The sequence below is a fragment of the Bos taurus genome, chromosome 24 (genome assembly GCF_002263795.3).
Source record: "Bos taurus isolate L1 Dominette 01449 registration number 42190680 breed Hereford chromosome 24, ARS-UCD2.0, whole genome shotgun sequence".
Classification (NCBI taxonomy): Eukaryota; Metazoa; Chordata; class Mammalia; order Artiodactyla; family Bovidae; genus Bos; species Bos taurus.
In genome coordinates, this window is record NC_037351.1 from 56758564 (window position 1) to 56785977 (window position 27414).

The 27414-nt window shown below is 47.5% G+C and overlaps 1 long non-coding RNA gene across 1 annotated transcript; it reads left to right on the top strand.

The window, feature by feature from the left end:
- The first annotated feature begins 15171 nt into the window (after positions 1 to 15171).
- Positions 15172 to 18902, top strand: LOC132343797 (uncharacterized). The gene is made up of 2 exons (XR_009492761.1): positions 15172 to 15291; positions 18594 to 18902. It is a non-coding gene; the product is annotated as an uncharacterized lncRNA (long non-coding RNA).
- The last annotated feature ends 8512 nt before the right edge of the window (positions 18903 to 27414 follow it).

Below are 27414 nucleotides of genomic sequence, written 5' to 3' on the forward strand. Positions count from 1 at the left end.
ACATCTCCCTTTGCCCAGTTTCCAGGCTGTCCCCCTTCCTGGTGACCTGAGTCCCCACCCGGCAGCAGTACGCATGCCCACATTTTGCCCCAAAGTGCCTGGCACACTGCAGGCTCCCGCTGTCTCCAAGGGGCCCCAGGGCCTGGCCGGAGGAGGGTAATGGCAGGAAGCCCATAATATATTAAAACAGCGGATTAAAACAAACAAGAGCATTTTGGATCCTATTACACATCACTCTCCTCATGTCTGACAACAGGATAAAAAAAAAGCAAAGGCGGTAAAAGACAACCGTAGACCGTAATGGTCTCGTAACTTGGTGATGAAAGCGCTTGTGGGAGCAGCGTGGGAGCCGTCTGCTCCTGGTGCAGGAGTCGGAGCGCCCCTCCAGATCCACAGTGGTGTACGCAGAGGCATTACCGCTTAAGTGCTCGTTTAAGACTTCCTCGAAAATGCAGCACGCTCGCTGGAGAATCATAATTAGGCCTCAGTTGTGGGCCGTATTCACACGTTGTGCATCATCCTTAAAGATGACAGAAAAAAATTACCCAAGGCCGTGTGGAATGGATGTCAGATCTTACACCATTGTCCTCCATGGGAAAAAAAAAAAACCCACTTAATAGTCCCCTGTTGAGACATGCAGCTTTCTGCATATGGAACAGTATGACTTCTTGTTTTGAAAATAGGAGGAGAAAAGTCGGGAATGCGGGAAGGCTGTGAGCACCAGAACCCTGGGATCTGCATGACGGGGATGGACACGGTCAGATCCACAGAACTGTAAGAGTGCAAGTCTTCTTTCATTCATCAGGCGCTGTCAAAACCCGGAGAGACACAGTTCCAGCAAAAATCACAGGTCAGGTTTATCAGGAGTATACCAGCCCCCAGCTGACTCGGTACTTGGAGGAGGAAATCTTCAGAAAACCACTTTCGTCTAATAGTCTGTACAATGAAATAAAATGCCACTAAAACATTCAACTATTTCTCTGTTACTCTTTTTTCTTCCCTCAACCTTCTCCTCTCAAACCCATTCCCATCCGTAAGTTTCTTTATTTTTAATATTTGTTTATTTGGCTGCTCCCAGTCTTAGCTGGGGCATGTAGGCCGCCAGCCCCAGCCCCCTGCATTGGGAGCAGACTCTTAACCCCTGGGCCTCAGGGAAGTCTGCCATTCCTAAGTTTCTCCTACGGGAAATAGCTTTCTAGGGAAGGACAAGCCTATCCGACCATCACACCCTTCACACCAGCACCAGTCTCCCCCGACCCCTCTTCTCCATCCGAGGAAGAATTTCACTGAGGTCGACTCCACAAGGGATCAGACCTAAGCTTGCTTTCAAGTCGTCTTTGTTTGTATTCCAAACTGGCCTACTGCTGTCATTTCCTCCTCTCTTCTGAACTGTTCACACACACCAAGAGGCATGTATTTATATTTATTGGTTGTTGTTCGTTTTTTGGTTTTTGTTTTTTTTTTTCTGTTCCCCATCACCAAGGGCGCTCATGAGTCACTGGCTCTTCTGTGATCTCTTTGGCCCTTGGCCATATATGACTTCAGGTGATTGGCTTTTTCTTGGGTTACAATCCTCTCTGCTTCAGCACACAATAGTCCATTCCATTTCATTGTCTTTCTCACCAAGACCCAGGGCAGTGCTTACGGCAGAACTCAACGAACCCTTGTTCGGTTGACTGAACTGTTGAATCCAGCCAGGGCTCATCTGGAGGCCTGGGAAATAAGGATAACAATAAATGGACATCTCTAAACAATGCCTAAGTGTCATTTCTGTTCATTTTTCTTGTAACCTCCCGCTCCCCAAAATGTCCTTCCCATCTTCATAGACTTGGCTGGGAAACAGTCCATCTTTTCTTCTCTCCTAACTTTGCGAAATGGGATTACAAGCAACGAGAGACATAATTATGAAAAAGAAAGGTATAAAAGGCCTGTAACACTCACGGTGGTTCAAACCCAAAGTAATCAACAGTTGACTGGATGTCATCACATGTGTCTTCTTTAGGAAAATGGTAAACACTTTAGCATCTTTGTTCTCTTTCCTTTCTCTTTAAGTTTTATTAGCCTCTGAAGCATTTGCGGAATGTTTCAGAATTTGAGAAACCATGTCACGCAGATTTATCTTATTCTATTTTCATGACAACTCTGGGTGCTGAGTATTATTTCCACTTTACGGATTCTGAAATGTGCAATTTGATAAGAGCCTCGTGGCTAATAAAGGAGGTGTTACAAATCAGTGAGAAAGGAATAAATTATTCAAAAGTGATTTTTAGAAAAATTGGCTTTCTTGGTGGTAGGAAACATCTAAATATCCCTTTCATAAAACCAATTGAAGATATGTTAAAAAATTATATTACTTCCACAATTGTAAAAAGCTATAAAAAAAATATGGGTAAATATCTGGTCCCTGATTGGAAGAACTCTCCAAACATCAAACAGTGTTGGAAACCACACAGGAACAGACTGACAGATTATACCACACGAAGATCTGGATGTCTAGTTTTAAAAAATTAAAAGCAAACCATAAATTGGAAAAATATTAGCCACGTACATGACAGGCAAAGGCTACTACTCTTACTATATAAGAAATCTACAAATTGATAAGGAAAATAAGTGGGAAAATGGGTAAAAGTTATAAATAGACAATTTACAAAAGAGAAAATACACAAGTCTACCTAATACACCTAATAGAAGAAAAGCTATTCAGCCAGAAAAAGTAATCAAAAAAATAAATAGAATCGCCAAATACAGCTTCTTGCTTATCAAATTAGTAAAATATGGAAAGATTGATAGTACCGGGTGCTACAGAGGTGAATTGAGAGAAATAAAAATTATATGACCTTTCTGAAAGGCAGCTTGGCCATGTGTATCAAGAACCTTGAAAATAATCGTGTTCTCTGACGTGGTAATTCCTCTTTAAAGAAGGACTCAGGACACCCCTGGTGGCTCAGCGGTAAAGAATCAGCCCGCAATGCAGGAGACTCAGGTTCAGTACATGGGTCAGGAAGATCCCCTGAAGAAGGGAACAGCAACCCACCCCAATATTCTTGCCTTGGAAATCCCATGGACAGAGAAGCCTGGTGGGCTACAGTCCACGGGGTCACAAAGAGTCGGACACGACTAAAGCAACTTTATTAGCACACACACATAATGGAACTCAACTTCCAGTCACACATTTCCACATCCCCTATTCCTTCTGCCTTATCACACTTCTTCATTTCACAGATGAGGAAAAGGACTCTTAACAGCTAAAAAGCTCACAATACCCTAAAATCACTTCTGGGAATTTCCTGGTGGCTCAGGGGTTAGGACTCGGCGCACTTTTCACTGCTGACGGCCGGGGCTCGATCCCTGGTAAGAGAACTGAGATCCCACAAGCTGTGAGGCATGGCCAAAATTTTCAAATAAAAAAGTAAAATCACTTAAAGGTCGGTGGCTCTGCAAAGTCCTAATTATATAGTTACTAGTCATTAGTCCTCATTGGCACTTCTGGGTTCTGCTTTTCCTGTTGAACATTATTTAATATTTAAATCCCCACATCAGTATAGTCAATATGTACACCGTTTCTAAGATGTGGCAGTCACTGCTGTGTTTGCCGAACCCCGTCGCCCTTCCAGCCTGGGCAGATAGTGATACGTTCCCCAGGCTTCCATGCAATTAAGCACAGTGGATTGACTTCTGGCCACTCGAATGTGGATCAAAGTAAGGTTGCCTCCGGTTCCGGTTCATGAACTTACCCCTGCCATCCTGTCACCCTTGTTCCCGAATCCACCTGTGTGATGCAGAGAGGAAGCCGTGGAGCCACAGAATGGCAGGAACCTGGGTCCCTAAATGACTGAGTGGAGCTGAGAACCTCCCCCAGCCAACCCCTTTTGGATTGTGACATGGGCAAGAAATAAAATTCTGTGTGTTAGAGCAGTTATCCTACTCTGACCCCGAAGACATAGCTAACTATTCCATCATCTTTCTACATTAAAAAAAAAAAAAAATTTGGCCGCAACCCACAGGCATGTGGGATCTTAGTTCCCCAACCAGGAATCGAACCCATGACTCTCCAGTGGAAGTGTGGAGTCCTAACCATTGGACTGCCAAGGAAGTCCTATCCCATCATCTTAACAGATCATAGTCTGATTAACCCTGCTCCTGTCTTGGGTGTTTTTATTGTTGCTATAATGCCATGATTATCTTTGAACAAAGTATGCTGTTTCATTTGTTCCTTCTGGCTTATACTCATTGAGTATATTTCCCCAGTTGGGATGACCAGGGGCCCTACCAACTCATCAACAGGGTTTTAATTATTTCATAGCTCTTGTTTGTTACACTATTATCAAATGGCTCTCTAGAAATCCTGGTGCAAAAGAGTGCAGTATCAGCAACGTTTCGTGTTTCCCATAGCCTTAGCAGCACTGGATTTTAATGTTTTCAGTTATGTTGTTAATTCCTTCTCACCCATGAGAAACATGGATGTTACTGAAGTCCTTTACAGTTTTAACACGTTGAGGGAGTTCCTCTACCCTAGAGTACGTGGCAGATAAAATTTGGTTCTTCCAGCCCTAGCACATTCCCTACTCTTTGGCCTGCCCGCTGATGCATGCAGCCACAGGGACATTCACAGGTCCTGCGTTAGAAAAGTGATGGCATTGCAAAATGCAGTAACAGGAATCAAGCTTTCACTTCTGTTTTACAAAAGAGGCTTTTGGAAGCTCACAGCAGAGACTGGAGTTTTAAGGGGGAGGAAGAAAGCTTTCTAGGTTTCAAAGCCTGGCTTTTGAGCCTGAGAAGCCTCAGGCCTGAAGGACTCAGGGCCTACGGTGGAGGCATAAATAATAGATTTGGAAGAATAGGTGATCAGTCAGAGTCAGACAGCTCTGCCCCGGGCTAGATAAAGTTTCTCTGGGCTGAGGGAGCTGAGAAGTGTAGAAGGAAGAGAGGGCTTAACTGGTGGGTCCCGAAGGGCAGAGGTCTGTGACAGAAACCCTGAGGAGCAGCTTGAAGGCCAGTTCCCCACGTGTGCCGCGCAGTGGGGAGGGTCCCCACGTGTGCCAAGCAGTGGGGAGGGTACGGATTCACCCATCCGTTCAGGAAGGCACTGCTTTGAGCACTGTGGATGCAAATAGACAGAGCCTTGCTTTCATGGAGCTGACGTCCTAGCAAGGGGATAGAGACACTAAACAAACAAATAGGTGTGTGTGTGCTCAGTCGCTCAGTCTGTGTCCAACTCTCTAACCCTATGGACTGTAGCCCACCAGGCTCCTCTGTCCATGGGATTTTCCAGGCAAGAATATTGGAATGGGTTGCTATTTCCTCCTCCAGGGGATCTTCCCAACTTGGGGATCAAACCTGAGTCTCCTGCATCGGCAGGCAGATTCTTCACCACTGAGCCACCTGGGAAGCCCTGAGTTCAGGAATATAGACTAAAGCAGTCAGATTATGTGAAGAAGTACCAGCAACATCAAAATATGAATTAACCTTCCCTGGAAATTGGTTGCTAACTGACATAAATAAGCCTCTTGATTAGGTGAATGTGATGAAAGAGGAGTTTTGTTTTTTTCAGCAGCTTCTTACTGATTTTTCTACTTGGGCAGGTGAAACACACGCAAGCTCTGGAAAAACAAGGATCAGGAATCAGGCCCCAGCTATCGACAGACTGGCACTGCTGCTCTAAATGAAGTGCCCACCTGGGCCTCCTTTTCATCTCAAAGGCCATGTGGCACCACCCCATTCATCTCACAGACTGTCAAATCCTCTCTCCCGGACTTCTGTGACCTTCGTCTTCTTCTCTGCTCGTGCCTCAGTGTGGCAGCTGAATTGGATTGATTAAAGTTTTAGCCTGTCTTGTTTTTTAATTCAAGAGCTAAACGGAGCATTTAAATGAACTTGTGGCGGGACTGACTGTGAGGATCCTGAAACCCAGTTAACCATTCTCCTCGGCAACCCCGCCTCCCATTATTACTGTTCTGGCTCCAGGTTGGTTTCTGGGTAATGCTCACAGTTGTTCACAATGACATCATGGGAGCAAGTGAGAGTAGATTAACATTCATTTCCATCCATCCGTCCATCACTGGAGGCCCAGGGCTCATTAACCGTCCTCCACTCACAACTGGCCTCCACTTTCTGTAACTCACCGAGGGCTTTAATGAAGCAGGCTTGAGTTTGTCAGTTTCCCTTAGCTTTGACTGGAAGGGAAACCAGTTCTCTGGTGCCAAGCGTCTTTTATTCTGCAGAAGGAATGTAAGGAGAAGGGGACAGAGGGCCCGGCATGGTGATATAGATGTCTGAACATGTTGATTCATCATTTCTGCTCGCAAACACCAAGAAGATCTGCCACCAGATCACGGATGCTAAACTTGAACCTTTCCTTCTGCTCCGAGTCTTCAGTCTGATTGCTGTTTTTGGGGCAGTCCCTTGGTCCCTCCACTCTGTTCTTCCTCTATAATCACCTCTGGCTCTTATGACAGTGGAAGGAACACAAGAGAAGCGGCTCAGGCATCCTCACCCAGGCCTGGACAGGGCACCAAACACCATGCCCCCGCTAAATTCTCAAGGGTCCTCTCGCCCATCCATGCCATCCATCCAAGTCAAACCATTCAACAAATATTTATCAGTCACTTTCTGTGCGACAGGCACTCTGCCAGGTGCCAGTGGTGTCTAAAAATGTACCAAGAATTTTGGTTTGAATTCAGGTTCAGTGAAGCCAGCAGATCAGGAGATGGCTGCTGCTGCAAAGACAGTGCCTGACCTTCATCAGCCAGATAGATTCCCTCATAAAAAGAGAAAAAGCTGAAAACCCATGCAATGACATGGATGAACCTTGGAGAATAATTATGAGTACAAGAAGCCAGATACAAAAACAAATAGCATATATTAACGCGTGTATATGGAACCTGGAAAGATCGTACTGATGAACCTACTTGCAGAGCAGCAATGGGGGATGGAGACTTAGAGAACAGACTTTATGGACACGTGGGGGTGGTGGATAGGAAGGAGAGGGGGAGATAAATGGAGAGAGTCGCATGGAAACACACACTAACATGTAAAATAGATAAAAGGGAGTTTGCTGTATGACTCAGGGAACTCAAACGGGGGCTCCACGACAACATAGAGGGGTGGGATGGGGCAGGAGGTGGAGGGGTAGGCTCAAGATGGAGGGGACATGTGTATGCCTATGGCTCATTCAAGATGTATGGCAGAAACCAACACAATATTGCAATTATCCTACAATTAAATAAAAGTTCTTAAAATGCCAGATGCAAAAAGAGGTCCGTTTATATGAGGTTCAAGAACATCTAAAACTTACAGAAGTCAGAATAGGGGTGGGTGGGCGGGTGGTGACTTTGAAGGCACACAGAGGACACAGGAACTTTCTGGAAGCTAAACATGCTCTGTACGAGGCTCTGCACGGGTGTTATACGGCTGAACGCAAACATGAAAATGAAAAGATGGCTTGATATTTACAGCTCCCAGGAGGAGGGTGCACCATGCCACCGGGTACAGGCCTCACGGAGAAGCACTGGGGTCAGTCGGGAGGCAGGAGTGAGGGGCAAGCAAGGACCAACGTCTTATTGACGGTTTTCACGGGGAGGGATGGGTGAGGTTGAGGAAGCTTGGCATTGGACAGTCTGCAGAGCTTCCCCAGGCTTTGGGCTACAAAGGCGGTCCCCTGTTCTCTGGTACCCAGCCTTGGGGTGATTTGGACAGGAGGAGAATGTCCCCGATTTGCAGCAGAGCCTGATGAAAGCAAGCGGGTGAGGTGCATGAACTTGGGGTTGGTGGTTTGCATATCCAGGGCGGGCTTGCAGACCATTGTTCGCTAGCTCTAGGAATGAACACGGGGAGGGGCAGTTTTTCCCAATCTGCAAGGTCCCAAGATGTCAAAGCATCATATTATATAGAAAAGAAAAAAGATGATCAGGACACTGGACTTCCCAAAATGACAGGCTCTACCCTTGAAGAGCTCTCAGACCTCAAAATAACTGCAGGGAAGCTCAATTCCACGACGGCACAGGGTGTACCAGTCATCTCTGGGGGTGTCTGCCCAGCTCACAACCTCAAACTCTCGGGAAACAGACTGAATTGAAAGGAGCAGCAGGAGCCTGGCTGGTGATTCATGACGTTATCATGACCAGTGCCACCCTCATCGTGGCTAACTGGACCAAGGTGGACCCCAGTCGCCAAGCTGAGCCAGTCAAATGTCCTTTTCTACCAGCTCGAAACTGAAACTCAGAGACGGCAGACCTGTGTGGGTACAAATTATAACAGGTGAACATACACAGGAGTGAGGAGACAGTCTTCCTTCCCCATACAAACCGGCCATACCCAACCCCAACTACACATTAGAGTCCTTTGGGGAACTTGTAAGAAATGTAACAAGGTCAGTCCCAACTCAGATCACTTACATCAGAATCCCTGAGAGTGGGGCCAGGTGTCAGAGCCCCCGTTTACAGTCTGATTCACCCTGTACCCCCATCAAAACGCTCCTACGGACCCTCCGAGAGCTCCACTGTGTGGGAATGCCATGGGACTGCATCCCCCGGCTCGTGGAGCACTGCAGTGGGGAAGCTAGAGGGGGCTTCTAGTCACTGCTCTCTTGCTGAGCTTCTAATAAAACGACTGTCCGTCCAAGGAAGATGTGTGGTGCACCTAAGATGTCAACACGTCAATTAACCAAGAAGTATTTTTAGAGAGCGGGGTGAATGAGAGGAAAGATGAATGTCCTGCTCTGGAGGAGCCTTTAATTAGGTCGCAGAAGGAGCTTAAATGTCAAAGTAGATAAACACACACAGATATACCTGTGCCCGCGTGCGGTCTATTTAACTGATGGTAGGAATCCAAGCACGATGCACGTTGAATGAACGGTGCCCCACGTGATCGGAAATGAACGATCACTATGGGCTGGCTGGTCCAGGAAGACTTCCGGCAGGTGGGGCAGTTTAACCGGGTCTTTTGAGGAAAGGTGGGCTTCAAACAGTGGAGAAGGCAGGCCACGCACAGCAAAGCTCCCAGACCACGGTGACCAGCTGTGCGGGAACTTGAAGGAGCACCTTCCCCGCCGCGTGGTGGAAGAGGGGGCCGTTCCCTGAGTCTCCCCACCCGCCTCCCATCGCTCTCCTCAGGGGAAATCGTCCTCCCTTCATTCCCCTCCGACAGCCTTGGGGTTGATCCCCCTCCCTGCCAGGGTGACTTCTTTCTGTCTCAGGCAAACAGGGACACTCGGGCACTTGAACTGCCCCTGGTCTAAATCCAAGAAAGCACAGGGAACCTCCCATAGACCCCATGTCAGGAGATCTGGTCTCCTCCCTGGGCAGACACCACCCTTCAAAGACACCTGAGCATCGTTGGCGGTTGTGGTTTAGTCCCTAAGTTGTGTCCGACTCTTTTGCGACCCCTTGGGCTGTCAGAGGAGCCCACCAGGCGCCTCTGTCCGTGGGATTTCCCAGGCAAGAATACTGGAGGGGGTTGCCATTTCCTTCTCCAGGGAAATCTTCCCAACTCGGAGCTTGAACCTGCATCTCCCACATTGGCAGGTGAACTCTTTACCACTGAGTCACCGGAAAAGCCTTGGGGCATCAAATACCCCAAACACAGTCATCTCAGAACAGCTGCTCTAAGGGACAGAGACAGATGAGAGTTTTTGGTCCAGTGGCTGGGCTCTGCCTAGGAGCTAATCCCTAAACACCCAGGCCCTGCAGTAAGTGTAACACCTTGTTGTTCCAGAGAAAACGTCCTTCCTGTGTTCTGTGCCCACAGCAAGTCCCTGTCCAGCTTGAGAAGAACCCGCTGCTCTAGCTTCAGCCGTCTCGCCTCTGAGCACCCCCGGTGCCCCCTGGCCGCCCCTAGGACCCCTATCCTCCTCCTCGTCTCCCTTCCTGGGCCCCTCCTCCCTCAGCTGCAGCTGACTCGCAAGTATTTAGTCTAAAATTCTCAAATGTCTGCCTGGCCCTCTGCCGCCTTCAAACCCACAGCCCCCACACAGAGTTTCAGGCCAGGAGAGTCCCTTTCTGCGCCCCCGAGGTGGGGGGGCTCAGATTTCCACTCATTTCTGCTCCTTTGTTATTGCTTGTCAGTCGCTCAGTCGTGGCCGACTCTCTGAGACCCCATGGACTGCAGCACGCCAAGCTTCCCTGTCCATCACCATCTCCCGGAGTTTGCTCAGACTCATGTCCATTCTGTGCCTTTAAAGATGTCCTTTTCCTGAGATAGGGAGTTGGGGATGGACAGGCACACACGGCTGTGTTTAACACGGGTAACCAACAGACACCTACTGCATAGCACGTGGAACTCTGCTCAGCGTTATGTGGCAGCCTGGATGGGGAGGAGGTTCTGGGGGAGAATGGAGGCATGTACGTGTACAACTGAGTCCTTTGCTGTCCACCTGAAACTATCACAACATTGTTAATCGGCTATACCCCAATACAAAATAAAAAGTTTTTAAAAAACCAATCCTTTTCTTCCACTGGGTTTGGGTGTGAGAGCAACCTCTGGGAACATCTGGGAACTGATGTCTCAGGGTCCCCCTGGTCATGGGGCTCAGTGTTCCCCTCTGTACAACCCGGAGTGGACTGTGACCTCTCTCTAAAGGCAGCCCCACCTTCTGACCCTGTTTACAGGCTTCCCTGCTACAGCAGCTTATCTGCAGATGTCAGCTTTAAGCCAGGCTGCACTCAGGTCCTTCCTTCTGCTCTGCTCCATTTCCTTACACCACTCCAGAGTGGAAGCACTCCTCACGTGCGTTTTTGAAAGACCTTGGAAAGCTCGGCAGAAATCAGTATCAGCAGCCCATTTACGGTTTTAGAATATCTGGATAATTTATTTGATGTCAGGGAGCCTGAGCCCTCCCTCTCCATCTGGGCCCATGAAGGGCTGCACTGCATTTCCCTTGCATGTTTGTTTTGGTTTGCCCTGAAATGCTAGCCAGCCACATGGAGACCTTTATCATTATTCCAAATGGATTTTTTCCCCTTCATAATGACAGACTCCTGGGAAGGTTGGACACTGAGCCAATGCTTCTTCCCCTTTAAAAAAAGACACAACAACAACAAAAAAACCAACAGCTAATACAGACTTCTTCCTTCCACTCCGGGCAGGCTGCGGTTCTCAGATTTCAGCCTCACTTCGCTGTCCTTCCTAAGACTATGAACACTGAGTGCCGGCACAGAGACCCTCTCCTGATAGCTTCCTGTCCCCTTCCTGCTGCCCAGGGCAGTCACACAGAAAAGTGAACCCTGACTAAGGTGACACAGTTAAAAAAATAACATCTCACACCCAGCAGGCTGCAGACGGAGCCCGGTGCATGCTCTTGGGGCTGTCCTTCCAGAAATGGCTGAGAAAGATGCAGCTGACATTTCCAGCAATTTGCATAATGTCCATCCCCCAGGGCACTCTCATCCTTCCTGGCTTTGGACTGAGATTCAGATGTGCGGTGCCCCCTGCCTTTTTGCGGTCTCCATACGGCTCCACCCGGAATCGTGGGGTCTGGCCCCAAACTCCACGTTCTCGCAGGACGCTTGGCATGGCACCTTTCGTGTCTGTGCCTGATTTTATGGCCTTGTGATCTTGTGCCCTTCGCAGTTCAAAGGTCACATCAGGCAGCAGGCAGGGAGGTTTTTGATGTAACCTCTGAACCCCAGAAAACAAAAGGACACAGGCCCACAGAGACAATCCATCTAAAAATGGTCATCTGAAGAATGCAACTCAATCAGCCCAGAGCGTGCAAATCACCGGACATTTTCACGGGGGCGTCTTGCTAAATCCAAACTTAGAATCACAAGAAGGGACACAAATCCCCTGATCCGAACACATAAATCAAAGATTGAGAAGAGCAAAAAAAGGAGTTTACGACGGGCCCAGAATGCGTGGATTTGCAAGATGTCATTTAGAAATTGGTTACCTCCCCTCCTCCTGCCCCCATCAGATGCATGCACATGTGCACACACACACACACACACGCTGGTCAGTACTCGTCCGCCACTTGAAAATCAAGCATTTCCCTTTCTGATGGTTTGCCCAGTGGCAAAGCCCACCATGGACAGATGCGTGAGGCCTATGAGAGGCCAAGGGTTTTCTCCTCGGCCACCCGAACCACCCTCAGAGACTGCTGAGAGGCAGTGAAGCAGACAGCCCACAGACGACGAGGACTTGTCAGATAGGTGAGAGGCTGGCCCCGCAAAGCAGGTCGTGTTCTGCCAAACAGATGTCACCTCCCATACCACAGATTGTCCCTCATCAGCCCTTAATACCTGGTACACATGCCCCCGGGCAAAGGTCAGACTAATTTCTGAACCGATGAGAAATACAATTCGAATAGTTCAGGAGCTGAATAGGAGTTGCTCCCATCATTCATTACCAAAGAAGCTTAATTTCTTTAAAAAAATAAACATCTAAGTATGTGTATCTAGCATAGCCAGAGCAGACACTGGTGCTGCAAAACAGATCTTGAGCACGTTGCCCAGTAAAAGTTCTGTTGGGAGACCAGACCGTGGGGTGGGGGCAATAGATGTGCCTTATCCTTTTAAATGAAGATTCGGTTTGCAAATAGAACACATGTTCTCCTCTGTAGTGACACAGAAACATTATATAGGATCATGTAGGTCCTCATCGCATACTCTCCATTTGGAAGAAATTTCCTCTCCACTGTATCTCATCCAGTCTCCTCCTCCTCTTCCAACTTCTCATCCAACAGTCAATGCCCCGGGAGGTGTGACTATGTTTTTAATTATATCTGAACAGGAGCACAATTGTATTGAATAAAAATGTGTTCTGAACAATTGGACCCAAGCAATTTCTTTTTTTTCTTAATTGTTTGGCTGTGCCAGGTCTTGGTTGCAGCGTGTGGGATCTAGTTCCCCGACCAGGGATTGAACCTGGCCCCCTGCATTGGGATAAGCGCGTCTTAGTCTCTGGACCACCAGTATGTGTGTGCTCAGTTGCTCAGTTGTGTCTGACTCTCTATGACACCATGGACTGTAGCCCACCAGGTTCCTCTGTCTCCAGGATTTTTCAGGCAAGAATACTGGAGGGGGTTGCCATCTCCTGTTCCAGGGGATCTTCCCAACCCAGGGGTTGAACTCGTGTCTCTTGTGTCTCCTGAATTGGCAGGTGGGTTCTTTACCACTGTGCCACCTGGGAAGCCCTCTGGACCTCCAGTTCAGTTAGTTCAGTTCAGTTGCTCAGTCGTGTCCAACTCTTCGCAACGCCATGAATCGCAGCACGCCAGGCCTCCCTGTCCATCACCAACTCCCGGAGTTCACTCAGACTCACATCCATTGAGTCAGTGATGCCATCCAGCCATCTCGTCCTATGTCGTCCCCTTCTCCTCCTGCCCCCAATCCCTCCCAGTATCAGAGTCTTTTCCAATGAGTCAACTCTTCGCATGAGGTGGCCAAAGTACTGGAGTTTCAGCTTCAGCATCATTCCCTCCAAAGAAATCCCAGGGCTGATCTCCTTCAGAATGGACTGGTTGGATCTCCTTGCAGTCCAAGGGACTCTCAAGAGTCTTCTCCAACACCACAGTTCAAAAGCATCAATTCTCAGCCTTCTTCACAGTCCAACTCTCACATCCATACATGACCACAGGAAAAACAATAGCCTTGACCAGACGGACCTTTGTTGGCAATGTCATGTCTCTGCTTTTGAATATGCTATCTAGGTTGGACATAACTTTCCTTCCAAGGAGTATGCATCTTTTAATTTCATGGCTGCAGTCACCATCTGCAGTGATTTTGGAGCCCAGAAAAATAAAGTCTGACACTGTTTCCACTGTTTCCCCATCTATTTCCCATGAAGTGATGGGACCAGATGCCATGATCTTCGTTTTCTGAATGTTGAGCTGTAAGCCTACTTTTTCACTCTCCTCTTTCACCTTCATCAAGAGGCTTTTTAGTTCCTCTTCACTTTCTGCCATAAGGGTGGTGTCATCTACATATCTGAGGTTATTGCTATTTCCCCCAGCAATCTTGATTCCAGCTTGTGTTTCTTCCAGTCCAGCGTTTCTCATGATGTACTCTTCATATAAGTTTAATAAACACGGTGACAATATACAGCCTTGACATACTCCTTTTCCTATTTGGAACCAGTCTGTTCCATGTCCAGTTCTAGCTGTTGCTTCCTGATCTGCATACAGATTTCTCAAGAGGCAGGTCAGGTGTTCTGGTATTCCCATCTCTTTCAGAATTTTCCACAGTTTATTGTGATCCACACAGTCAAAGGCTTTGGCATCTGGACCACCAGAGCAGTCCCCAAAAGCAATTTCAGATGGAATAAGAACCCTAGAAAGCAAGAGTCCTGGCCTGTGAGTTGGAAGACCAGCGCTGTGTGACCTTGCCCAGGCTACCTCATCTCTCTGAGCTTGGATTTCTTCATCTGTAAATTTGCAATCGCATTTGTGCCTCCCAAGGGCCTGCTGAGCACAGGCTCTGTCCAGGGCCCAGGACAACCTCAAAACTGTCATAATTCCTCTGTTCCTGGACAATCTTACCCCAACATAGGAGGATGGACTAAAGAGCTGGCTCTCTAACCCTACTCTTTTTGAAAAGTAAATTTATTTATTTATCTTTGGCTGTGTTGGGTCTTTGTTGCTCCGTACACGCTTTCTGTAGTTGTGGAGAGCGGGGGCTCCTCTCTGAGCACGCAGGCTTCTCACTGTGGTGGCTTCTCTTGCTGCGGAGCACAGGCTCTAGGTGCTCAGTTTTCAGGGCTTAGTCGCCCCATGCATGTGGGATCTTCCAGACCAGGGACTGAACTGTGTCCCCTGCATTGGCAGGCAAACTCTTAACCACTGGATGACCTGGGAAGTCCTCTAATCCTATTCTTTAACTCAGGAATCCCACGAGCTGTTTCCTTCTCAGGGAAAGTGAAGTACAGCCCACTCAAACCATTTTCCAAAGGATAACTGAGCATCAAACATTATTTTTTTTAATGGGCCGCCAAATTTTCCATGCTCTTTTAGAAGCCTAGTTTAAGATTATATAGGAACTCTACTAAAGCTGGTCAAAATTGAGAGTTACCAAAGCCCCGGAGTGCTCTGGTGGGGCAGTTTCTGCTGGGTTGAGGGTTCAAGGCTGCTGTAACTGGAAAAGGCTGGGCTTCACTTGGTCAGAGCACCCCATCTTTATCTGCTTCGTAGACACTCAGGGCAGGACCACCAGAGGTTGCGTGGCTAGTTGGGACCAGGCAGGATGGAAGCTCAGGTTTCTCCAACCCCGCCCATAATAATGGTTACCGTGGTGAGTGGTCAGTCTGGTCCAGAGCATTTGTGTTTTATGTGTCATCTCAGTTCATCTCTGCAACAGGCGGCTGGTAGGTATTACTCTCATCTGAGAGGTGAGGAGGCAGCGTTTTGAGAGGTTTGATTACTCAGGTCTCATATCTGATACATGGGGAGCCAGGGCTGGGTTCCTGGTCATGCTCGTAACCACCCACCCCAGTCCTGAGACTGCATTTCTATGCTCTGACCCTACCATGCTGCCTTATAAGCAGATGGCAGCATCTCAGATCCTCAGGCATGAGTGGGAGTGGTTTCGGGGAAAGGCAAGCCGAGCAGGTGCAGGGGGTTGAAAGTGAAAGTAAAGTCAAAGTTGCCGAGTCATGTCCGCCTCTGCGACCCCATGGACTGTAGCCTGCCAGGCTCCTCTGTCCATGGGATTCTCCAGCCCAGAGTCCTAGAGTGGGTAGCCTTTCCCTTCTTCAGGGGATCTTCCCAAGCCAGGGATCAAACCTGGGTCTCCCGCATTGCAGGCGGATTCTTTACCATCTGAGCCACCAGGGAAGCAGGGGGTTGAAAGGTATCCTCCTAAAACATGTATATGGCTTAAACCGCAGAACCTGGGATGTGATCTATTTTGGAAAAAGGGTCTCTGCAGATATAATTAAGGATCTTAAATTGAGATTACCCTGGATTATCCTGCTGGGCTCTCAATCCAATGACACACCTCCTTCTCAGAGATGGAAGAGAAGATGCAGACGCAGAGGAGAAGCTGTGGGAAAGTGGAGGCAGAGATCGCAGTGAGGCCTCCCCAAGTGAGGAATGCCTGGTGCTCCCGGAAGCTGGAAAAGGCAAGGAAGGGCTTTCCCTAGAGCCTTCAGAGGGAAAACAGCTCTGCAAACACCTTCATTTTGGACTTGCTTTCCAAACCGGGACAGAATAAATTTCTGGGCTTTTCATGCCACGGAGTTTGAGGTACATTGCTACAGTAGCCCTGGAGAAGGAGACAGAATAGAGATTTCCTCTCAGAATAGTTGTGTGCCTTTTTAGGGGATGTGGATCCAGATCCCATCTGTCTGCAGCATCCTAGTCCTTCTCATGAAGCCAGATTAGTTACTTAGGCTTCTAAGGCCAACAACCTGGTCCTGTCAAACTGAAATCTCCATTCTCATGGGAGGGCTGGGAGCTGAAAGGCCATCTGGTAAATTCACACCACCTCCCAGTCCAGACTCCAACCCGCCCTCCTCAAGCCCTTTACCATTACAAAGCTTCTAATGATGGGTTTTTTGGTACTATTATTCCATCCATTTTTGCCTAATGAGGGCCAGTTTCTTTCCCAGTAAAACTTGGCAACAGACCCCAGACATGTTCTAGCCTGAGTCCAAAATCTAGATTTACAAATTAGCCAAGGCTCGAGTGTGTTAGAGAAAGATTCTTTACTTCGTCGATGGTTTCCTTTATTTTCTTTTACCTTTCAAATACATGTTAAATGTAATTAGATTTACAAAACCCACCTCCATAGAGATATTTAGGAACACACTTTTACATAAATTATGATCCATGGCACAGATTGCGGGTTTATTCACAAGGAACCCTGGGGTTATAAGATGAAAGGAACTGGATGTCCTTCTAAGATGGATCTGGGACCGGCAAACCAGCAGGTAGGGCTGATGGATTGAATCATCCTTCCCTGTTCCTACTCTTCTCATCTATAAATCAGAAGGACCATCTGCCCCAAATGTAGGCAGTTTAAAGAATCCTGGAACAGTGCTGTTCTGATGGCCAGAGATGAATATCCTGGGAGGTCAGGCCAGTGTAGGTCACCTCTGTCCATCCCAAGGGCGGCAGGGCCAGTAGGCAGCCAGACCACTGAGAAACCTGCCTGAGCACAAGAGTCAGGAAGTTCTGTCTTACAATTATTTTTAGTACCTATTTAATATTTAATAAACTCAATTAAAAAAAGAATAGTCCCAATCATCAGACACAAACCTTGGAAAGACAAATATTTGAGGATGCCTCCAAAGCAGATAAAAGGAGAGAGTTTGGTTTTTTTAATAAAAGCTTATGTTAAGATTTTTAATAAAATGAAATCAGCATAATAGCAAATTCTGTGGGACTCTCCCTGTGAATCATGCCAAGAATTAATCCTTGGAGGTTGGAAAATCCTTGTGGATGTAGAGTTTGGGGAATGCATACAAGTCCAAGTCTCCTCCAATTTCAGAACAAAGACACCTTTCCTCCAACTCTCCCAACCTTCAGGTACACACACACACATACACACACATACACACACGTACACACACACACACACACACGTACACACACACACACACATACACACGTACACACACACGTACACACACACACACACACACACACACTCGATGAACCAAGAAAGGAAGGAAAGAGATCAGTAATGAGAGAGCCCACTAATGGGTTGGCTTAAGTATAAAACAACAGCCCATCACTGTTCTAGAAAATAATCAATCAAGCACTTAATTTTAAACATAAAAGTAAGCTGCCAGGAGACTGCTAATAGATAACCAAATAAATTAACAGTTGTAGGTGGGATTTGAAGCCAGGTCAGATTTCCTTCCCCCGCCAAGCTCTGAGCCCATGCGGATAAAGGGGCTCCCCAGCTGGGCACTTGACATCACACTGTCTCCAAGTGGGAAATCTCCTTTTAGCCAATATCCCCTCCCAGCGGGCTGGTCACTTCAGGGAACTGCCCTTTGTGCATCTCCCACGTTTTATAACACGGTTACTCTACAGTGTTGATGGGCGACTTGGTCTTGGCCCAGGGCCTCAGTGGGTTAGCGTGGACATGAAAACCTTCGGAAGCGTAGAAACAGGCAGGAACACGCTCCCTGCTGACCTTTCTTAAAGGGACAATTGTGTAAGTGCTGAGGTTACCTGAGTTGGAGGCCCAACCCAGCTCTGATGGACGGTGCTGCCCTCTGAGAGCTGGCTCAGAGCCACGCGGGGACAGGTGGGCGTGCAGGACATACGCAGCTCCACTCAGGTAACTGCAGAACCATAAAGTGAAAAAAAAGTGAAGTCGCTCAGTCGTGTCCGACTCTTTGCGACCCCATGGACTGTAGTCTATCAGGCTCCTCCATCCATGGGATTTTCCAGGCAAGAGTGCTGGAGTCGGGTGCCATTGCCTTCTCCAGGGGATCTTCCCGACCCAGGAATCGAAGCCGGGTCTCCTGCATTGCAGGCAGATGCTTTACCATCTGAGCCACCAGGTAAGTGAAATGCACACGTAATCCCCCAAGTTGTTTCAACCCGAAACTCAGTTTTCTTCCAACATTCAAACTCTTTGCAAAGTTATTGATGAAGAAGGACTAATAACTTTATTGTCTGTCTCTTCTCCCTCTACCCATGACCTTCTCAGGGCACGTGACCAAAAAGTAGAAGCGAGAAGGAACATGAAAGGCAGGACTAGAGAACTGATCCCCGATTCCTAAACAAGGTTCTGCGAGGGCTCTGAACTTCAAGGATAACGTTCGTTCTGACATCACATCTCCATGAAAAAACAACACAGTGAAATTCTACCTCCTAGAATAAAGTCACACTGAGTACAAGACAGCCAGCCGTCATCTGCTAACCAAACAAGTAACCCAAGTCAATAATAGCGACCATACACTGAGTCTTTAACACATACACCAAGCACTGCCCCTTACTAAATACATTATGCATGTGATCTCCTTTAATCCTCTTTTAAAAATTTGCAAAAATATCCTTTGATCCAGAAAACCCACTTCTAGGGATTTTTCCTATGGAAATGATTGAGGATATGCCCAAAGATTTTTTTTTTTGTCTATAAGGCTATTTATCAAATATAAGCAAAAAGTGAAAATAATAATTTCCAATAATAAACAGGTGGTAAGCAAATTACAATACAAATTCATACAGCATAATATTGTATAGCCACTTAAAACTATACTGTAAAAGGATAGGTAATGACAGATAAAATTTGTCCATGAGATAGTGTTCAATGAGTAATGAGCATAGAAGAGTAGAAACATGAGTATTTTTTAGAAGTTTAAAGTACATAACATAAATATGCATAAAATACATGGGATGAGATTCATCAAGTGCCATAGGAATATGAGCGATTCTTTCCCTTTTATTTCTCCTTCTAATTTCTTAAAGTTTTATGATAGGAAATATCGTTTAAAAATGATGACTCAAGGGAATTAATTCCTTGGCAGTCCAGTGGTTAGGAACTTTCACTGCCAAGGGCCTGGGTTCAATCCCTGGTCAGGGAACTAAGATTCCATAAGCCATGCAGCATGACCAAAAAATAACAATGTTAAATAAAATTTTAAAAATGACTCAAGTACCATGTCCAGTCCCTTGGAGGGAGGGCATGGCAACCCACTCCACTATTCTTGCCTGGAGAATCCCCATGGACAGAGGGGCCTAGCGGGCTACAGTCCATGGGGTCACAAAAAGTTCAGACAGGACTGAGCAACTAAGCACTATGTCCAGTTGTTCATAGATGTTCGTTAACTTAGCCCAGTTCACATGCAAAGCCCTTCTGGTCTACAGCATGGTTTTGCACATATTGTCTCAGCAGACCTTCAGAGCAGTCTTTCTGGGTGGACAGGGCAGTTGTTTTCAAATTCTGCAGATTTCCAAACATATAAAGAAATTAAAGAGAAAAATACAAACAGCCCAGAGCCTCCCTTTGCCCCTCAGCGGGCAGCAGCCAGGCCTCACTGGAGGAGGGTTGCCCAGGCTGTGGTCTACCGGCCTGGTGCTCCAAACCCTCCTGTCCATGAGGGTGCCACAGCTCCAGCTGCTGCCTCCTTGGCTTTCAGAGTAACCTGTCTCATTCCTGTTTTGACTTTTCCCCGCATGGGTGCTTGAGTTTTCCAGAATTCTGCTCTGCTCTGGACATGAAGGGAGTATGTGGTAGGGGACCATTCCAGGATACATGGTCAGCAAAGTCTCCCAAAAGGAATGGAGTCAGCAGTGTGATGGAGCTGGCCTATGCTCACCGAAGCCAATTCCTAGCATCTCTTCCCAACTCTGCCATCAGTGACATCACAAAGGTAGCTCAGGAATTGGCCGAGGTGGACATATTTACACCATGGAAACCCGCAAACCCTGAACATTGCAGGACCTATTCCCTCCCAGAAAGCCAGTTGTTAAGTGTCCAGCACAGGGCTGAGTGGTCTTAGAACTAGAAATACATATAATGGAAATGAAGTTCGACTATCCGGACTCTTGCTGTAAACACGATTATGCCTGCAGAGACTAATGCAGGATATGAAGGTTGTTTTGAAATGATGTCACAATTCAGAAAACTTGCATATTTACAAACCTGCCAATTTGCCTCCTCTCCACCCTCCTTGTGGCCACTTAATTTGAAAAGGATCCAAGCAAGAGGAAACAGTCAAAGAAAGGCCATCTAAGGCATTTTTTAAAATCCCCAAACTTGATGGACCCAAGTGATGTTTGAAACAAGAAGAGCCACTTAGGTGCTCGGTCCAGGACAACTCCACCGCCTTGACCCGAGGTCCCCCTCCTCCAAATGTCCTCGTCGGGGGGAGGGTGGCGAAGGGGCTCGCTGGTCCCTGCTCTGGCTCCCAGTCCTGGGGCCACCTCCAGGGGTGCTTCCTGAACCAGCCTGGCTCTTTTCTGCACTTGTGGAGGACTCAGCGGGGAGTGAAACCTGATCAGGAAATAATTTGGTCCAGATGGTGCTGATGCAGACAGAGATAACGGGCAGAAGCATTCAGCAGGGCACATTGCTAGTCTGGGGGAATCCATTTACATTTCTTTGAGGATTGTCTGTACAGGGATGCCCCTACCCTCGAAGGGTACCTTGGGTTACCTAGCTGCCCGCACGTATCTGCGCATGCGCCAGAAGGGACCGTCCGCTCTCCGGGTAAAGGTGGGACGAGACCGACCTTTTCTGCCCGGCAGCACTGTGGCAGCTCAGCTGGGTACTTGGCCTTCGGGGGATGTGGAGCGGATCAGGCATAAAGCCCTGAAGACATCCTCAGCTCCCAGGGATCAAGGGATTGCAGCAAAGGATAACGGGGGTGCTGAAAGCATCGCAGATTCGCCGAAGGGTGAAGGGGCTGCCCGGAGCGGCGGTCTCCATTTCAGTCAAGTTCGGAGGCATAGAAGAGGCTGGAATCCACCATTTGACCCAGGCTTGTTTTTGTTTTTTTTTTTCCTCCTCGTGTCACAGACTCGACATAAAAAAAAAAGACACAAAGGAAGGACATTCCTCATCTGCAGAGCCCAACCCTCAGAAGAGATGGCTTTGCTTCAGGAAAAATAGGAGACGTGAAACCAGAGACACCAGAATGTGATGGGAGGACTGCGATAGGATGGGAAGACTCAGGGCGGCCATCAGGCGGCCTGGACCGGGCGCTAGTCTCATCCGCTCCGCGGTCACGGGCCCCACGAGGTCTGGCTCATCAGGGGAGCGGACCACAGAAAGGCACTGGGAGCCACGGGAGACCTTGGGAAGCGCGGCACGTGTTCCCTGAACAGACACCGCTCGCTCACTGCAGCCTGTGATCCTCCGGGCGAGTGACCTGGAAAGTTGAAGGAAGCCCTGCTTCCCAGGCCTCTGATGCTGGAAATCAGGACTCCATCCGCCCCTCCAGCCGCAGCTGATTGAGAGAGAGAAACCTTCACTCTTCAGGGCCTCTCTTAGTACCAACAGGTCCGTGAGAATTTGTTGGACATAATTGGGATTTTACTAAAAACATTAAAATCTCCAGTCACCGCGGGGTAGCTCCCACTGTAAAGAGACAGTGATCTATATAACGAATCTGGGAACAATGCAACCTTGAGACCCGCATAGACCATCTCCATCATCCTGAAAAGTTCCCTTTCAGGCAATAGTGTTTTGGTAAATGGTCACCAACCAGGTATCTGGAAAAAATGATCTATGTATATGTGTGGATATTTATTATATTAATAACTTTCACCAGTATAAAAGCCATAGGATGCACAATTTACAGCCAATAACAAAATACATAATACTCTTTCCTATAAATCCCATGTAGTCAATAAATTCTCAAAGAATGCTTTTGATGATTTTTATCAAGCTCTTGCATATGTGCTTCCCTGGTGGGACAGTGGTAAAGAATCTACCTTCCAAAGCAGGAGACACAGGTTCCATCTCTTGGTTGGGAAGATCCCCTGCAGAAGGGAACGGCAACCCACTCCAGTATTCTTACCTGGGAAATCCCACAGACAGAGGAGCCTGGTGGGCTACAGTCCATGGGGTCCCAAAGAGTCGGATGTAACCGAGCAACTAAACAGCAACAACCATGTTTATCTGTAGCCAACTTATACAGTTCTGACATGAATGCTGACGATTTTATTTACATTAATGAGTAATACAAATGTGACATAATCTCACTTGGAGACATCAGATACTACTTTTCACATAATAGGATATTTCCTCAAAGTTTTGTGCTATTCACAATGACTGTAACGGCTACAGACGTGACACCTTTTAAAACACACGAACATTTTTTCCATCACTCTAAGTCTAGGTGAGCAACAAAACAAGCAAGCCCTGCGTTGTTGTATGTGCCGATTTCCAGTGTAAACAGCCCTCTTGTAGTCAATTTCAAGCTACCCACAGGGTGTCAGCTGGAAAGAATGGTAAATAGCTCATCATTAGACAGTAGCTTCACCACAGAGGTGTCAGAAACGCAAATAACCTCTAGAGAAACGATGATAAAATATAGTAAGGTCATTGGGAAATGATTATTGAGTGTTATTTTTTAAAATATAATTTTACTGTAAGATATTAACATGCTTTTAAATAAATCTGTACTACTTTTGGCTGTGCCGGGTCTTCGCGGCCGTGCTGGCTTTTCTCTAGTTGTGGAGAGCGGGGGCTGCTCCCGAGTTGTGGTGAGCAGGCTTCTCCTTCCGGAGGCTTCTCTTGCTGGGGAGGACAGGCGCTAGGCGAGGGCTCAGGAGTTGGGGTTCTGGGCTCCAGGGCAGAGGCTCAGTACTTGTGCTGCATGGGCTTAGTTGCTTCTCAGCCCATGGGATCTTCCCGGGTCAGGGATCCAATCTGTCTCTCTTGCATTGGCAGCCGGATTCTTCACCATTGAGCCACCAGGGAAGCCCAAGATATAACATTTTTAATGACTGCTCTGTAACAACCTGAAATTTTAACCAACTGGCTGACAAACCCCTGCGTGTATCCCTGTGCAGTCAATCCCATCCCGTGAGTTATATATATATACACGTGCTGTGCGGTGCTAAATCACTTCAGTCGTGTCTGACTCTTTTGTGACCCCAGGGACTGTAGCCTGCCAGGCTCCTCTGTCCATGGGATTCTCCAGGCAAGGATACCAGATGGGTTGCCATGCCTTCTCCCAGAGAAGGCAACGGCACCCCACTCCAGTACTCCTGCCTGGAAAAGCCCATGGACGGAGGAACCTGATAGGCTGCAGTCCATGAGGTCGCTAAGAGTAGGACATGACTGAGCGACTTCCCTTTCATTTTTCACTTTCATGCATTGGAGAAGGAAATGGCAACCCACTCCAGTGTTCTTGCCTGGAGAATCCCAGGGGCGGGAGAGCCTGGTGGGCTGCCGTCTATGGGGTCACACAGAGTCGGACATGACTGAAGCGACCTAGCAGCAGCAGCAGCGTGCCTTCTCCAGGGCATCTTCCCAACCCAGGGCGTGAACCCACATCTCCTCTCCTGCATTGGCAGGCAGGTTCTTTACCATTAGCGCCCCCTGGAAAGTCTATATATATATAATTTTTTTAACAAGGAAAAAGGTAAAAATATAGAATACCGCCTGTATTCTCAGGGTAAAATGATTATTTCTTAAAATACCAGGAAGATAAAGCTTCAGCCCATTGGGGAGAGTGGAAGGAGCAACTCCAGCCTAGATACTTTCCTTTCGAGAACAGGCTACTGAGGGGGTGCCCGGAACATCAGAACGACAGCTGTCAAACCACCCGAAATGGGAGCTGGCCACTCCTGCCAGAGAGCTTATCACCAAGGTTCAAGCCAGGCTTTTTTCCAAAAATGTTTTTAATTCCAACATCCCTCCTAATGGCTTACTGTAGACTAATTTAGCCAGGAGTTATGCTAAAAATGGAAGCTAATGATTTCAGCAAAAAGTAACTAAGGCGGTACCAACAGAGTATATTGCAAGGAACATTATCACGGGTGCCTTTGTTTTCCACTTTCCTGTAGAAAGGCTTAATAAGATTTCCACAGCAAATGCAAACCCGCTTCCTCCCCTCCTGAGGGCCTAGACTGTGAATGTGGTCTCTGGAGGCAGCGACTCCCCAGAGCCCTCCTGAGGCTCGTCTCACGCTGGGAGCCGCAGTTCCGCTGAAGAGTGCCCACTGCTGTTGCTTGCCATGATTGCCTTTCAGCGAACATTGACAGCATCAGCTTCCTCCTCTTGGAGTGCCCGCCAGTGCCCACCACTCAGCTCAGTGCCTTGCAGCTTGCCACACTTTACACTTTCCTGAAGACATTGTAAAAAGAAGCATGCTTTCAAGGCAAAGATCTGATATTGGTCATAACACTCAACTGTCCAACCAGGACAAATCTAGCAAAAAAAACAAAACCAAGTTTTCAGGCGCCACTGTTTGAATGAACCAGGAGTGTGAGAAAGTGCGCACACACTTCAGTATCATTGTTGCTCAGTCATTAAGTGGTGTCCGCCGCGGAGACCCCATGGGCTGCAGCACGCCAGGCTTCCCTGTCCGTCCCTGTCTCTCAGAGTTTGCTCAAACTCATGTCCATTGTGACACAATTAAATATTTCAGCTGGCAATGATTGAAGCAGAATTCAGGTTTCTTGAGCCATTCCATGTTCAGATTTAATTCATTTGATGTATGTATCCTGAAACCTTATGATACCAACTTTTCTAATAAAAAAAGAGATTTGAGTGTCACAGAAAGCCGCCTGAACTGGGAGAAGTTACTCATGGGGCTTCTTACAATGGAATCTCAATTGTTAGGCGATTAGAACAGAATTCCCAAGAATGATATTTACAAAGTCCAGGCACAACCTGGATGAAAGGATTTTAATTGTATAGTTTTTAGAAATAATGAAAGAAATGGTTAGCTTTTGTCTTCCTCTGAGGATTCCCATATTAAGTCAGAAACTGCAGGATCCTAACTTAGGATGCTTTAGTTTTAGGGTCAACTCAGAATTTTCTTTTTCCAGCTCGTAACATCTTAGTGAATTTCCCATTTCCACCGATGTGGGGAAGCATGTTCATGGGCCATCTTCAGGATCCTGACAGCAGGGCTTTCGCGGGCCGATTTAAGACCTTAGAGATGCAATACCGAGGATGCAGGCGAGGGCTCTAGGCTTACACACCGGCACTCGCCTACAGGCACACAGGTGTGAGTTCCTGCTTACAGCCGCCAGCTTTAAGCTCTGCCCTCTGGCTAACAGAGAAGTGGGCTCCTTGCCCATCCCGCCTCCTCCCGCCCCTCCCACAGGCCCCAGCCCCGGAGCGGAGGGAAGAACACAGCAGAGTCCTAGGATCACAGCCCCACGAGGTACATTCTGGGGCGGGGGCATGTCCCACTGCTGTGCCCGCGCAGTGGCGGGGACCCACCCTCATGGTGCAAGCTGTATTCTGGATAAACACAGTGGCGTGAGATTGAGCAAATGACCTCTCTTCTTGCATACCTTAAGGTTCCTTGAATTAAATACCCAATTTATGAGAACAGATTAGCCAAGGGAAAAAAAAATGCAGTGACTTTACTAGGAGACTCATCCCATCAACTCAGTGTATCTTCCCCCAAAAGAAATGAAGAAGAAAATGAAATATCTATTATTATGTAAATGTCCTAAAGTAAATTTAGTATTGTTAATATAATGTACCTTCGGACAGGCCAGTCTGGACAATTTGGAACAGAAAATCCACTGACTCTTCATATAGCTACATAATCATCATTGTCTAAATAATTTCAGCCATAAAGAAAAATGTGACAGAACCCTGGAGAAATGTCACATTCTGCTTAGGGGATTACTTGAGCAGGGATGTGTACTCTGAGGTACTACCAGGGAAAGTCATGGGTTTTTACCAGTCAGCATCGACTAGCCATGGATGTACATTTAAAGGGCTTTTAATAATGAGTTCCATTTCTCCTGATACAAAACAAATTTTCTTTGGGTGCAACAATTTCCTTTAACCTTAAAAAGGTCAGTTGTTCCAGAATGCATATTCTATAGAAGAGTTCCTTCCTCTTGTGCTAAATAGACAGGGTTCTGAGCCTTATAATAACCCTGGCAAGCTAAACTGCCTCATCATCACAGCTTCTGCAAGTTTGCTGTATAAGGTGATTCATCACTTAAAGCCAGGTCTGGGCACAAGTGCAGCTTAAAGAAAGTGCCAGCTGTACACTGCTAATTACCAGGCAAACATTTGTATTTCAAAGTTGACAGACAGGATAATAATTCCCACAGACCATTAGTTCTAAGAAGAGCGACTGTTGATTCCATCCCACCAAATGCTCCACCTTCAGGCATGGGCCCCTACCCATCTTTAGTTAGTAACAATTGAAGGCAACACTTCTTAGATCAACAAATGCCTAGGCAGTGATCCTCATAATTAAATCCCCCTGTGCCTCTCACTGGGCTTCCCTGGTGGCCCAGATGGTAAAGACTCTGCCTGCAATGCAGGAGACCCAGGTTCGATCCCTGGGTCAGGAAGATCCCCCAGAGAAGGGAGTGGCAACCCACTCTAGGATCCTTTCCTGGAGAATTCCATGGGCAGAGGAGCCTGGCGGGCTATATAATATAATACAGCCCTTGGTGTGGCAGAGTCAGACACAACTGAGCCACTAACACTTTCACTTTGCCTCTCACTACAAAGGCCAGTCTGGCGCAACTTAGAGTCAAGGATGCTTTTCCTGACAGCCGAGGCACTGTTGATTTAAAGTTTCCTTAGCAATAAGGGTCTTCAGACACCGTAGCCAGAGCTGTTGGTTGGACTTTCCCCGCAGCATCTCTAAAATAACATACATTCAGCGAGCAGTGCAGGTGAGCAGGCCCTCGGCGAATTTCCTGGAGGAGGCAGAAGGGTTGCAGGCAGGACCAGCCTTCCAGCGCCAACCCACAGAGCTCATTTCACTGAGGAACAGTCCTTCAAAGTCCACCTTGAACCCAGTTCCCCCAAAGTGGGCAGAAACAGAAGGGGACAGCTCTAAACAACTGTCTATGCCATGTACCCT